The sequence below is a fragment of the Cupressus sempervirens genome, chromosome 8 (genome assembly GCF_028749045.1).
Source record: "Cupressus sempervirens isolate cs-2001-9-10 chromosome 8, ASM2874904v1, whole genome shotgun sequence".
NCBI lineage: Eukaryota > Viridiplantae > Streptophyta > Pinopsida > Cupressales > Cupressaceae > Cupressus > Cupressus sempervirens.
The window spans coordinates 373,878,431-373,890,996 of NC_143125.1; the positions used below are offsets into that span (position 1 = coordinate 373,878,431).

At 31.2% G+C, this 12,566-nt stretch overlaps 1 pseudogene; it reads right to left on the reverse strand.

Annotated features, from left to right (window-relative positions):
* The window catches only part of LOC149542868 (flavin-containing monooxygenase FMO GS-OX-like 9), a 176,426-nt pseudogene that overhangs the window by 106,847 nt on the left and 57,013 nt on the right, over positions 1–12,566 (reverse strand).

Consider the following 12,566-nt stretch of genomic DNA (forward strand, 5'->3'; position numbering starts at 1 on the left):
TGTTATTCAGTAGTGAGAATAGCATTAGCCATGTGAAAATTGGGTTATTTTGTCTTAGAAACATCCGCCACCCACCAATGACAACATATTTGTTTTATTCTAAGACTTCTTTTTGTCTTTTCTAGTACCATTACAATTTTTGTCCTTGTTCAACACTATTTTACCATTTTTGATAGAAAAATGCTCAATGCAATAAGAATTCTCAATCATATTGCTGAATTTAGTGAGCACTTGTTTTCTAAGGTCATAATGTAGCTCAGGCACAAGAGTGTTAACAAAGATATCAATCTTCTCATTCTTGGGGATTGTCATGGATATCTAGCAGGTAATCTCCTCCACCTTTGCAAATAGGTAACAAAATATTCCCCTTATTTTTGTTTAAGGGTGCATAGATCTAGCACAGTAATGGGATGTTGTATGTTTTAAGAATAGAGTTGAATAAATAGCTGCATAAGCTCATCAAAATATTTGAGAGGTGGGAAGATCTTAGTCAACCATTTCATAGCTTGTCTATTTAAGCTTCTTGGAAATAGCCTCATGAGATATGTGTCTTCTTGCACAAAGTCCATGCTAAGTGCATAAAATTGTGTAACATGATCATGGGGGTCAACATTTCCATCATATTTATCATATTTGGGAATCTCTATATCTCTTGGAAATGGCATAATATAAAGAATTTTGTCAAAGGGAAGAGCACATATGGTCTCAAAAAATGAGGTCTTAAGTTTTTCTTTTTCCATTTGCATATGCATAAGATTATTTTGTATTTCTTGGACTTTCTTCTCCAAGATCTCACTTTTAGTTGGTTCTATCTTTTGAATGATTTTTTGGATGTCAACATCATAAGGTATTCTCTAGCCTCTATTAGTCATATAAGCAAAGTATTGGTCATATTTTTGTTCTAGTACCTTGATCATGAGCCTTTTTAGACATTCATCTTGTTGGAACCTAATGGGGTCTTCACTAGTAACTTCATTATCCACTTTATTTTCATGATGTGAAGGTTGTGAGCATCTAGGCGGTGATACATATCCTTCAACCTTGGAGTTCTTAGTGGGGTATTATTTCCATTATTTCCAAAGTGTACATGATTCAAAAAGGGATTTCTGAAATAAACATTAGCATTTTGATTCTCATAGCCACATTTGTAAGTAATTCCAAAGCCTTGAGTGTTTTTATGGTGGATATCATTTCCTTCACGAGCATGTGTAGCTACCCTAGAGGCTATGCACCTAGCTTGTTCAAGTTTCTCTTTCTCAAGCCTATCTTGTTCATCTTGAGTGACCCTCTTCCCTCTTTTAATGTCCTCTCTCCTAATATGGAAGAACTCATCTAAGAAACAAAGTCTTTCTTCTTGGTTCATGGTGAAAGACACACTATTTTCAGCTCTAGGAGTATCAAGTGGAGTATCAAAGGAGCTACCAATGTGACTAATAGGGTCATACCAAGTGACCACCTTGTCTTTCTCAACCTTATCAAAAATATGTTCTCCTTAAAAGTTTTTCTTATGTGGATGCCTAGTTGGAGAAGTCAATTGTTCAAAACTAAATGAAGGACAACTACCTTGACAAAATTATAACCTAGTTGCAACTGACATGTAATAGAATTTTTTTATCTTAATAAGATGACACAAAGCACTTGGAGTTAAACTTGTAAAGTCAAGATGTTCACTTATCAAAAAATGTAGCAAAGATAGTAGCTTGTCAAAAGTATCCAAACAATTTCTGACACTAGTCACTCAACATTCTAGTTAGGAAAGAAGCCCAATAGAAAATAGCCAAAGAGGTGAAATAAATAGGTTTAACAAGAGAACAATATATGAAATTAATGTAGCCAAACATGCAAGTTTCAACCTAGGGAAAAATAGGACCACTAGTACAAAATAACATGTGACTTTAAAAACTACTAAAATTTGTATATATGTGACTAAAATTAGTCATATGACTAATAGTAGTTAATATCTAGTCATTTATAACACTATTAAATTTACTACTAAATTATTTTAGTTACTTATTTGATCCTTGATTTCTATCATCAATTTAGTCACATATTTAGTGGTATATTTAGTAGCATATTTCATCTCATATTTAGTATATTTACTCACATATTTAGTAGCATATTTAATATTATATTTGGTCACATAGTAGCATATTGACTAGCATATTTAGTCACATATTTGGTTGTGTATTTAGTATCATATTTAATAGTATGTTTGGTCACATATTTAGTAGCATATTGAATAGCATATTTAGTCACATATTTGGTAGTGTATTTGCTCATAATAGAGCATGATGGAATCGAACCACCATCCTCCTTGTAAAGCAGGTGCTCTTCCATTGAGCTAACACCCTTTAAAGAATACATAATAAATTATTATTTTTTTCATTTAATTCTTGATATAGCTCCCAAAAATGTTATGAACTTGTATTTCTTAAAATGGGGGCAACAAGGCAACATTCAATCAAGTTGATAGTTTAAAGGCTCCTTTTATTTCAAAAAATAATTCTAGTTTGTTAAACTTAAATTAGCTAGAGGAAAGGGGAACTAGGGTAATGGATTTTAAATTTAAAAATCTATTGTTTAAGTTTTATTTATAATTAATTCCTATTTCAAATTTTCTACATCACACAAACCTAGGCTTGTACTTTGACTTGTTTTTGAAAATCGCATGTTATTGTGATAAGATTAGATCATTCCAGAATAATGGCTTGTCTATTTTTCTTTGACAAAAATGGTATTCATAAAAAAATATCCTTGATCTATATGAGAATTTAAGTAATATTTATAGAATTAAATTTTAATTCAAGTTTAAAGCATTAATATGTATCCTATTGTTGCTATTAATATCTCAAATTAGGTTAAAAATATCTACCGTACACCAAGGAAATTGTCTAAGTGTAGGTATTCTAATGGCTTAAGGGTTCCTACAAAGATAATTGAACAAGAGTGAAAAGTTGATAAAATTTTCCTCTAAGGGAGAAAACTCATATATTGGAAAACGAGTTTCCCTAGTAGCCACTAAGATAATGTGAAAACTACACCAAAACTTATTTGCAAGCAATGATTTATAATTGTATGGGGTGTTAGAGGGTGTGAAGAGTTCAATATGATGTATTAAATGAAGTTATTGGGAATGATGTTATTAGAAAAATATTTGTGACCTTTTTTCAAATAGAAGCCATTGAAAAAATGTTTTTAGTGTGGGCATGCATCTAAGAAATATTGTTGTTTTTGGTAAACTAGCAAAAGTATTAAACAAGCATCCCCTTAAACAATTAATGCCTAGAATCACACTCAATAATTTAAATCAGTTCAAGTAACCTAAGAATATTTGGACAATAACTATTTAAAATATTGGGTAACTCTTTCACATTTTCATACATCAACATATAAAATGTCTTTCAATTCTTAATCAAGGAAACTAAAACAATCTACTTATGTAGTTGCAAAAGATAGAACATACAAAGTTCTTGGTAATCATATATTTCATGTGTTCCATTGGATCTTGCTACAAGAGACTAAAGTGAAATAAGTATACTGATATTAGAAGAGATGCAACTCTATATATCTTAACCAAATTAAAGAAATTTTGTAGCCACAAAGAGCTGGAAAGCTAAATTTTTTTCTTTGATGAAATTTATATGTTGTTTATGTTGATAATCATAACCCAGGAAACTAAAGTGAAACAAATGTAGTGATGCTTGACTATATACAACTTATGTGGCATAAATGTCAAATGAAGCATAAGAACAACTACATGTGTACAGATTCTCATATATGGTGCTTCTTATGATTAGAATCTAGCGTGTTACAAGACTTTTCATGGCCAAGTCATGTTCCAAAAATTGCATTGCCAATAAAAAAGCATATTGGTGCTTCTACTAGTGCAAAGTCCCCAATTGTAAATCATAAATCCAAATGCAAATCAAGGAGTATGCAGAACCCAAAATAGTAGATTGATATACAAGAACTTGAATTACCAGGAACACAAAATATGGATATATAATAAATTACCTTGAGACAAATTGAAGCATCTATTAATCTTGAGGATGCAAATGAAAGCGATGTCCATGCTAATAGATCTTAATCCATCTGACTTCAAAAGTGATGACCTTAATTTAGACATTATTAGAGAAATACCATTGGAAGATAATCACACGAATGCCCAAGAGTTGGGATCCTCTTCTTGGAGGGGAAACATATCTCTTTCTTGAGGAATTATGTATTTTATTCAATAGAATTAAGAAATTTGATTCAAATGGGCTATATTCAAACAATAATAGTATGCATCTTAGGTGGAGGAGAACATATCACATCCTTATTGCTAAACATAAAGTTTTATAAATCTATAAATACATTCTCGAAGTTGATATAAATGTGCTAGGACAATACATAAAAATAACTTCCCCAATCAACTCTATAAGAGTTTTAGAATGTGAAATCCAAATAAGTCCATAGCAAAGGAATACGATTTAGCCTTGGTGAAGAATTTACCATATTTTTATTTTTCAATGGTCCACTTTGAAGCCTGTCTAGCCTGCAAAAAGGAACCTTAGAGTTTGAACTATACCTATTCACTTTAAATGTTGGGATTTAATTTTTTTATTAAACATGAAATCTCTCAATATATTTTAAGCTCTTAATGGAAATTTCCTTGAGGTATTTTGTTCTCCATACATGTAACCTTGGATTAATGATTAGAGGGGTACCCTAAGTACCCAGGTACCTCATGCTCATACCCTAATTACCCAAGTACCTAATCTCCATGCAACCTTGATTTATGCTCATTAAGAATTACAAGGAAAGAAAGTATTAATGCACCTACTAAGATTGCTTGATATATATGGAAAGGGATTTAATTAAATATTTTCTAGAAAAAAGAAGATAATGGGCATCTCTACATTCCCAAAGAAATATTACAAAGATAGTGATATTGAGCTAAAAAAATTGTTTTAAAAATCTACTACCTTTCTTTTTAAAGCTGCATGTGAAATTTTTAAGATTTAGTATTTATCCTTAAAAGGCTCTCCAAAATATGAAGACTGAGACACAAATTTCTATCAATAGAAAATCCTATTTAAATTGTTTCCCTAAAGCCTACCTATAATCCACAAAATTGCTTCCAACATTGAATACTTGTGTACTTTATAGAACATGACAAGCTTGTCTGCTAAACAATAGTTTCATTGAGGAAGTATTAGAGCAACCAAGACACAATACTAATAAGGTAGTATGATTTTAGTGGGTTTTTTCTTTCTTTCTAGGGTTGATTGTGTAACATGTTTTTAGCATCAACGTCCATCATCAATATAATTTTTTTCTCTAAGCTAGTCGCTCAAGGCTTGGAAGCTTAAACAAATCTATATTAGTAAAATCAACCCTAGATGTGCCAATTTAAAATACTTAGTCTCAAACTCCATGTGTGCCTAGATATAAAAGACTATTTGCTTGAGATTTAACTCATAACTAGTAGTCTAATTTTGCTTTCTAGTAGTCTATTTATTTGTATATCATAAGATGCAAGAGATAATTCATTACGCATACTACATCTATTTAAAAGATGGTTAACATTGGATTGTACCATCTTAGCTATCTATTTCATCCTGTACTCCCATGTCTTGGGTGAATGTTGTTATAACCTTCTAACCTTTGATTTTATGAGTTTATTACTAATTAGAGATGGTCTAAGAGATCCCCAATTGTTCTATGTCAAATTTTCTTTTAGAATCCTACAAAAACTATATCTCTCTTTTGTGGGTACTTATGCAAATTTCTTTCTCAAGACTAGTTCCAACATTTTATTCAAATTTTCTTTTATGATTTAAAGACCCATTGAAATATCCTATCTAGGTGGTGTACTTTTTAGAATTTATGTCAGAAGGTTTAACACTTAATCTTGTAACACTTTACTAAATTATCTTGACACATAGATTCACTACTAATAATTAGCTTAGATTATTACCATAAACATGAAAAGTACCTATTTGTAGATAGGAGAAGAGAAGTGGGAATGCCATGTATAATCAATACCAAAATATACATGGTGCTGCAATGAACAAAGGTAATGATTATTCCATGTCTAACATCAATAGATGGCTTCAAATAAGCACTAAATAAAACTTTATAACATTCTCATGCACCATAAATAACATAAAATTGATGAATTTCAAAATGACAATATTGAGAAAGTGGTTGACATGAAGAAGGTGGAAGTAAATGGTAATCTAAGGAAGTCATTGCCAATTAGTAGGTGCCATCAATCAATGGTCACAATCAAACTTTAGGAGCACCTTCTAGTAATTTCTATGATTTCAACAAGATTCATCTCTGTGACTGAAGAGGAATACTGATGTCATTCAATTTATATGATCTAGGACTTTGGCCATCAATCAACATAAATTTTGGAGAGGTTGGTGATTCAGATTCAAGACTTGGAAGTAGAGCTATTATTTGAGATGTTAGATAAACCTTATAATTCTTGTTCTTAGTCCTACTCATTGATGGTTAAGTAGATATTTCAATTATTTTCAAATCCTAACAAATTCACCTTTATTCTTCACTAAGACATGAAACTCAATATATTCTATGGGGGTTAGATGTAGAAGAAGGATGCTAGAAAGACAAGAGACACTTTTATATTATAGAGTAAACATATTCATTATACTTAAAGTTATTACTAGTGATGTGGGCAGTTGTATGTCAAAGTGTCTTCCATTGTGAATTCTAACATTTTAAAATTATATAATGGCCATGTATAGATACTCATGATAGAATTAACTAGGATTATATTCAATTGAGTGAATATATCGCCTCTCATTTTCTATTTTATGAAGAAAATATGTTTAGTGCAAAATGCCATTATCATCATGTGAAAATGCATTGACTGTATTGCAAAGCCAAATTTTGTCACATAACATGTTGCTCAACACAATATTGGAAGTTAACATCTTAGAATTTTTAACTCATTTCAATAAAATATTCTTCTATAGTTTATAGTGAAAACTAAATTAGATTAGTTTTTGATGAGACACTAATGTAGGAAAAAATAAATACACTTTGTAAAAATTGTGAATAATTAAAAAATCAAGGTCTAGAGAGTGACCTCAAAGTTAGAAATATCATGAGTATAATGTTTGGGCATGCCAACAATGTCCTTAAGCTCATAGAAGTCCTCCACAGATTTAATCATGTCCTTTATTGATGGAAGAACTACCTTGCCTGACAATATTTGTCCTATCCACTTTGATTGTGAGTCAAAGAATGGAAAAGTTATGATCTATAATGAGATAGAAAATATGGTCATGAAATTTGAGAAGCATGTATGTAGAATAATTAAGGATAATTGCATGGAGATAATGCACACTCGGTTGCTCATAAGGGAGAAGAATGGAATCAATCTAGCATTCCCCATAGCTGAACCTATATTGTAAGGATCATACAATGAACATTCGAATATTTTAATCTGTACAAACCTTGCGTGGAATTCCAAAAAATGAAATAGATGGAGCTAAAAAATGTGGAAAAATATGTTCATATAATGGTCCTACACAATCATCATTCACTGTAACAATGCCCTTTGTATCAATAAATGGGAAAGAATGAGAATACCTATAAAAAAGAGATACCATTAGCACAAATGTGGGTGTAACTGTAAGTACTCTAAAGAATATCATTAATCATAGACACAATAGATAGAGGACATAATGTACTACCCAAACCATTTTTACTAACAATAAGATAATTAATAATGAAAAGTGCTTTGGAAGGAACATAGTAATTGTACCAACCTGTCTTACCTAGTGCAATGTATTATATAGTCTGCAACTTAACCTCTTGCAAAGTTGCAATGGCTTAAACTTTGACTATCTTGGCTCTTTTTTGCTACTTTTCAACTTAAAAGTATATTAACTTCTTTTCCACTCATGATGTTGCAATAGCCATTTGAAGTTAATTGTTGCCTTCCATTGCAACCTTGCAACTTGAAACTTTAACTCATCTCTTAACCCTACAAATTTGTGACTATATGCTTTAATTACTTCACCACCTTAAGCATTGATTACTCTTAATTGTAGGAAATGAAGCAATAACCTTGGAATTAATTGCTATTATTACCTTTTATACCTTCACAACTTATATTTTAGATTTTATTTGAATGCTTGTGATGAAGTGATAGTTATTTAACTTTTAACCTTTTCTATGTTTCATAGTCTTGCAACCATAAACTTTAACTACAACTTTAACTATGTGAAACCATGATCATAAGCTTTTTCTGCTTTGCAACTATAATATCAATTTAACCTTAACTGCATATGAGACTGTGATGGTTCAAACTTTGACTTCCACGATTATCTCTCACACCTTCATAAATTAAAATTCTTTAAGCCAGAACCAAGTTGCAATCATACAATCTTTAGTGAATCATTTTTTGTAACCAAACTTGAAATTTAGCAATAGAATTTGTGACATCATTATGACTATGTTGATGACTATTTTTCTACCTCATAGCTTCTCAAACAATTAGATCTCAAACTAAAGTGATGAAGTGATTTAAAATATTTCAGGACATCGCAACTTAAAACACTTTAGAAACATTGACTTATAATATGAAAACAATCAAAGGACCTAGGGATATAAAAGAAATCAGCATATAACCAAAGTTTTCATGTATGCCTATTTTATACTTGTATGTCAATTTATGATCATTTTAACAAAATACAAGACATGATCATTAACCTAGGATTTTTTTTTCGTAAGGAAAAAATATTTTGAGAAAACCCTAAGAAACTTAAACAACTTTCTTCCTAATTTTCATAGGATATCACAAAATTTTTGCTAGGTCAAAAATTAGGCTATTAGTGGCTCTTCTTGGGGATGATGGATAACTTGTATCCATGCAAGAATTTAAAATTTATGGGATGAGCAGACCACATACATGATACCTTATGACAACTTTGGGGAGAAGCACCTGACAAAGTAGGGGAAAATAATAGAACAAATTGGAAAAATCATATTTTATAGAGATTTACATGTAATACAAAACCTAACTAATGCTCATTGAAAGATAAGCATTTCAATAGAAATACCTCTTCAAGAATTATCAATGAACTGGAAATTCTAGAATATTACTTGATAACTCCCTTATAAAATAAGAATCTTCTCCCTTATTTTCATGAACTAGATATGGGCCTAACTAGATAGGATCTAACTTTCCATGTTTTACTTTATCTTCTAATCTAACATTCCATAACAATACCATATGTTTAGGATAAAACTTTCTTGATATTTTCCTCTTGTCATATAAATTATTAACTTGGACCTACAACTTTACATTTTTGGCAGAGACATCTCTTCTTGTTTTATCTAACTGCATAATGTCATCCACTCTAATATACATCTTATCACTAATATCATCATCATAATGATGATATAACTTGTACACACCTCTTAAATTGCTATGAGGAAACCTAGCTTGTATTCCATATACCAAATAAAATGGTGCACATCCTATAGCTTTCTTCATTGTTACTTCATCAACCTAGAGTGCCAATGACAATTTATAATCCCAAGCCTTTTTTTTTTCTTCAAGGATCCTCTTGATGATCTTCAATATATTTTTGTTGCTTGATTTTGCCTGCCCATTTCCTTGGGGATGGTATTGGGAAGATGTTGATCTTGTAATACCATTCTTGTCAAAAAATTTCATATATTCTTCAGACCTAAAGCACATGGCATTATCAGTAACAATTTTTTTAGGACATCCAAATCAGGTTACAATGTTATTTAGTAGAAAGTTATTCACCACTTTACTAGTAGCATTCCTAATAGGAATAGCTTCTACCCACTTTGTAAAATAGTCTATTGCCAATAGTATCCATGAGTAACTAGTACTAGATTTGGTTGAAATTTCTCCTATGAAATCCAATCCCCATTGTTGGAAAGGTGCTTGCACTTCTATTGGTTTCAATGGCATGTTTTCAAAAAAATTCAACTTTCCACTAAATCTTTGACAGGGATCACACCTTCTCACAAGTTCATATACATCTTTGAAAAGAGTAGGCCACCAAAATCCTACTCTAATTATTTTATGAGCTATTTTTAGCCATATAATATCCTCCAGATACTCCACTATGCATTTCATTCAAGATTGTGACTGAATAATCTTTATCAGTACATTTGAGTAATAGACCTTCCATACTTCTCCACCATATATGTCCACTCATAATGATATATTTGATAGCCTATAAATATAAGGCCCTTTTATGTTTATCACTTAAGCCTGATGGAGCTTTCATGTATTTCAAGTAAAATATGATATCCTTATACCAATCATAGATGTCCATATCACATAGTCCATCTATGCCATCACCATCAAATTGATTTATTTGATTTTCTTCAAGGTTTTCCTCTTCCATCAGCTTGGCAAGTCCTTGACCTCTCACCAACTTGGTAGTCTGAACTTCTATGTTGAATTCTTGGATCCTATTATCCATCTACATCTTCTCCCTAAAACTTCTTGTTGTGAGAAAATGTCCTTGACTGCAACACTAGGAACAAATGCAATCATTGTAGCACCCATTAGATAAAACCTAAATTTATTACCTTATTTAACCAATGCATAAGCTTTTTTCTCATATATATCATATTTCAATTTTGTAGCCTGCAATGATTTACTAAAAAATGCCATTGGTTGTTCATATCCATCCTCATTTTTTTGCAATGAAATTGCTGCAATAGTATGGAATTGGGCAAAGGAAAATATGTGCATTGGCTTAGAATAATTATGGGCTCCTAAAATAGGGGCATCCTTTATTACTTGTTTGATTTTCTAAAAGGCCATGCTTGGTTCTTCATCTCATTTGATCTTAGAACCTTTCTTAAGCATTTTAGACATGGGACTGCTTATCTCAACAAAATTTGTAAAAAATCTTCTAAGGAAGTTTATTTTCCCAAAGAAGGACTGAATCCCTTTTACATTCTTAGGATTTTGAATCTTATCTATAGCTTCCACCCTTTCATGGTCTATCCTAACTCCTTCTTTCTCTACCAAGTGGCCCAATAATTTACCTTCAATAATAACAAAGGCACACTTCCTAGGATTCAAAGAAATACCATACTTAAGAGCTGTAATAAATTCCTTTTCAAGATGCATAAAATGGTCATTTTTATCCTTTGAATATGATGTCAAATAATCTTGATACACCACTAAAAACTTATCAATTATATCTGAAAAGACCACATCCATGGTTCTATGAAAAGTGGCACCAACATTAGTTAAACTAAAGGGCATTCTGCTATAAATATTAGTTCCCTAAGGTGTGGTAAATGTAGTCTTCTACTACTCTGATTCCTTCAAAACTACCTAATTATATCCAAAGAATCCATCCATCATAGACATCAATTTTGATCTAGTAACTTTTTGCAACATGGCTTCCATGTTTGGCAAACAATAATTATCCTTTAATGATGATATGTTCAAATTTCTAAAATCAACATATAGTCTGATATTATCATTCTTCTTTCTAACAGGAATTAAATTGGACACCCAAGAAGAGTGTTTGATTGGTTTGATAATTCCTACATATGTTGGCTTTACCAACTCTTCTTGCATCTTTGGTGCCAAGATTGAGTTAATAGGTCTCTATTTTTTGTCTAAAAGGCTTAGCCCCTTCCTTCAGTGGAACTTCATGATGGAAAATATCTTCTCTATAAGACTTCAAATCATCATAGGATCAAGAAAACACATGTTTCTAGTTTCTTAATAATTTAATCAAAGTTTTCCTAATTTTAGGAGATAATTTCTTCCCTATATACACCTTCTTAGGTGCCTCTATCATTCCAAGGTTTACCTCCTCTAAATATTTTTTTGACTTATCTTAAAATTGTCATGATTATTAAAAAAAGTCTCTAACACAACTAGGCCCTTAGGAATCTTTTTTTTTTTTAACTAAACAACTTCCTCACCAAAAATAGTATCCTTACCATCTATGGTTTCTACAAGGGTTGCACAATCAATCTTTGGTCCCCAAAATTGGTCTTTACAATTTAGAAATCTTATTATATCCTTATCTTCTTGGAAGAATTTCCAATTTTGGATATTGTTACAGATTGAGGGTCTAGTTTGTACCTCCACCTTTGACAAACTAGCAAAGGTTATATCATCAAGCTTGATAGCAATATTTTCCAATAGATCCACAACCTTATTATTATTTCTATCCTTCCAAGTAATCCCAAAGGCATAAAAATTTCTATCATGTCCTAGACATCATTTCAATATTGCTTTAGCCTTTTATTTTTAGAAGCATACATATCCCTTACTTGGGAAATAATCAATTCAGAATCTTCTATAACATACAAACACTTTATGCCATGTTTATGAGACAATCTCAACCCTAAGAGTAAAGCCTCATATTCTGCTATGTTATTTGATGGAAAGTTCAAAGTAAATGAGAACTTATAAGTTTAACCATTAGGAGAGATCAAAAGAGTACCTACTCTTGATCATTCTTTGCTGTAGGCTCCATCAAAATACATCATCCATAAGTCACCATTTTTATTCTAATCACCAA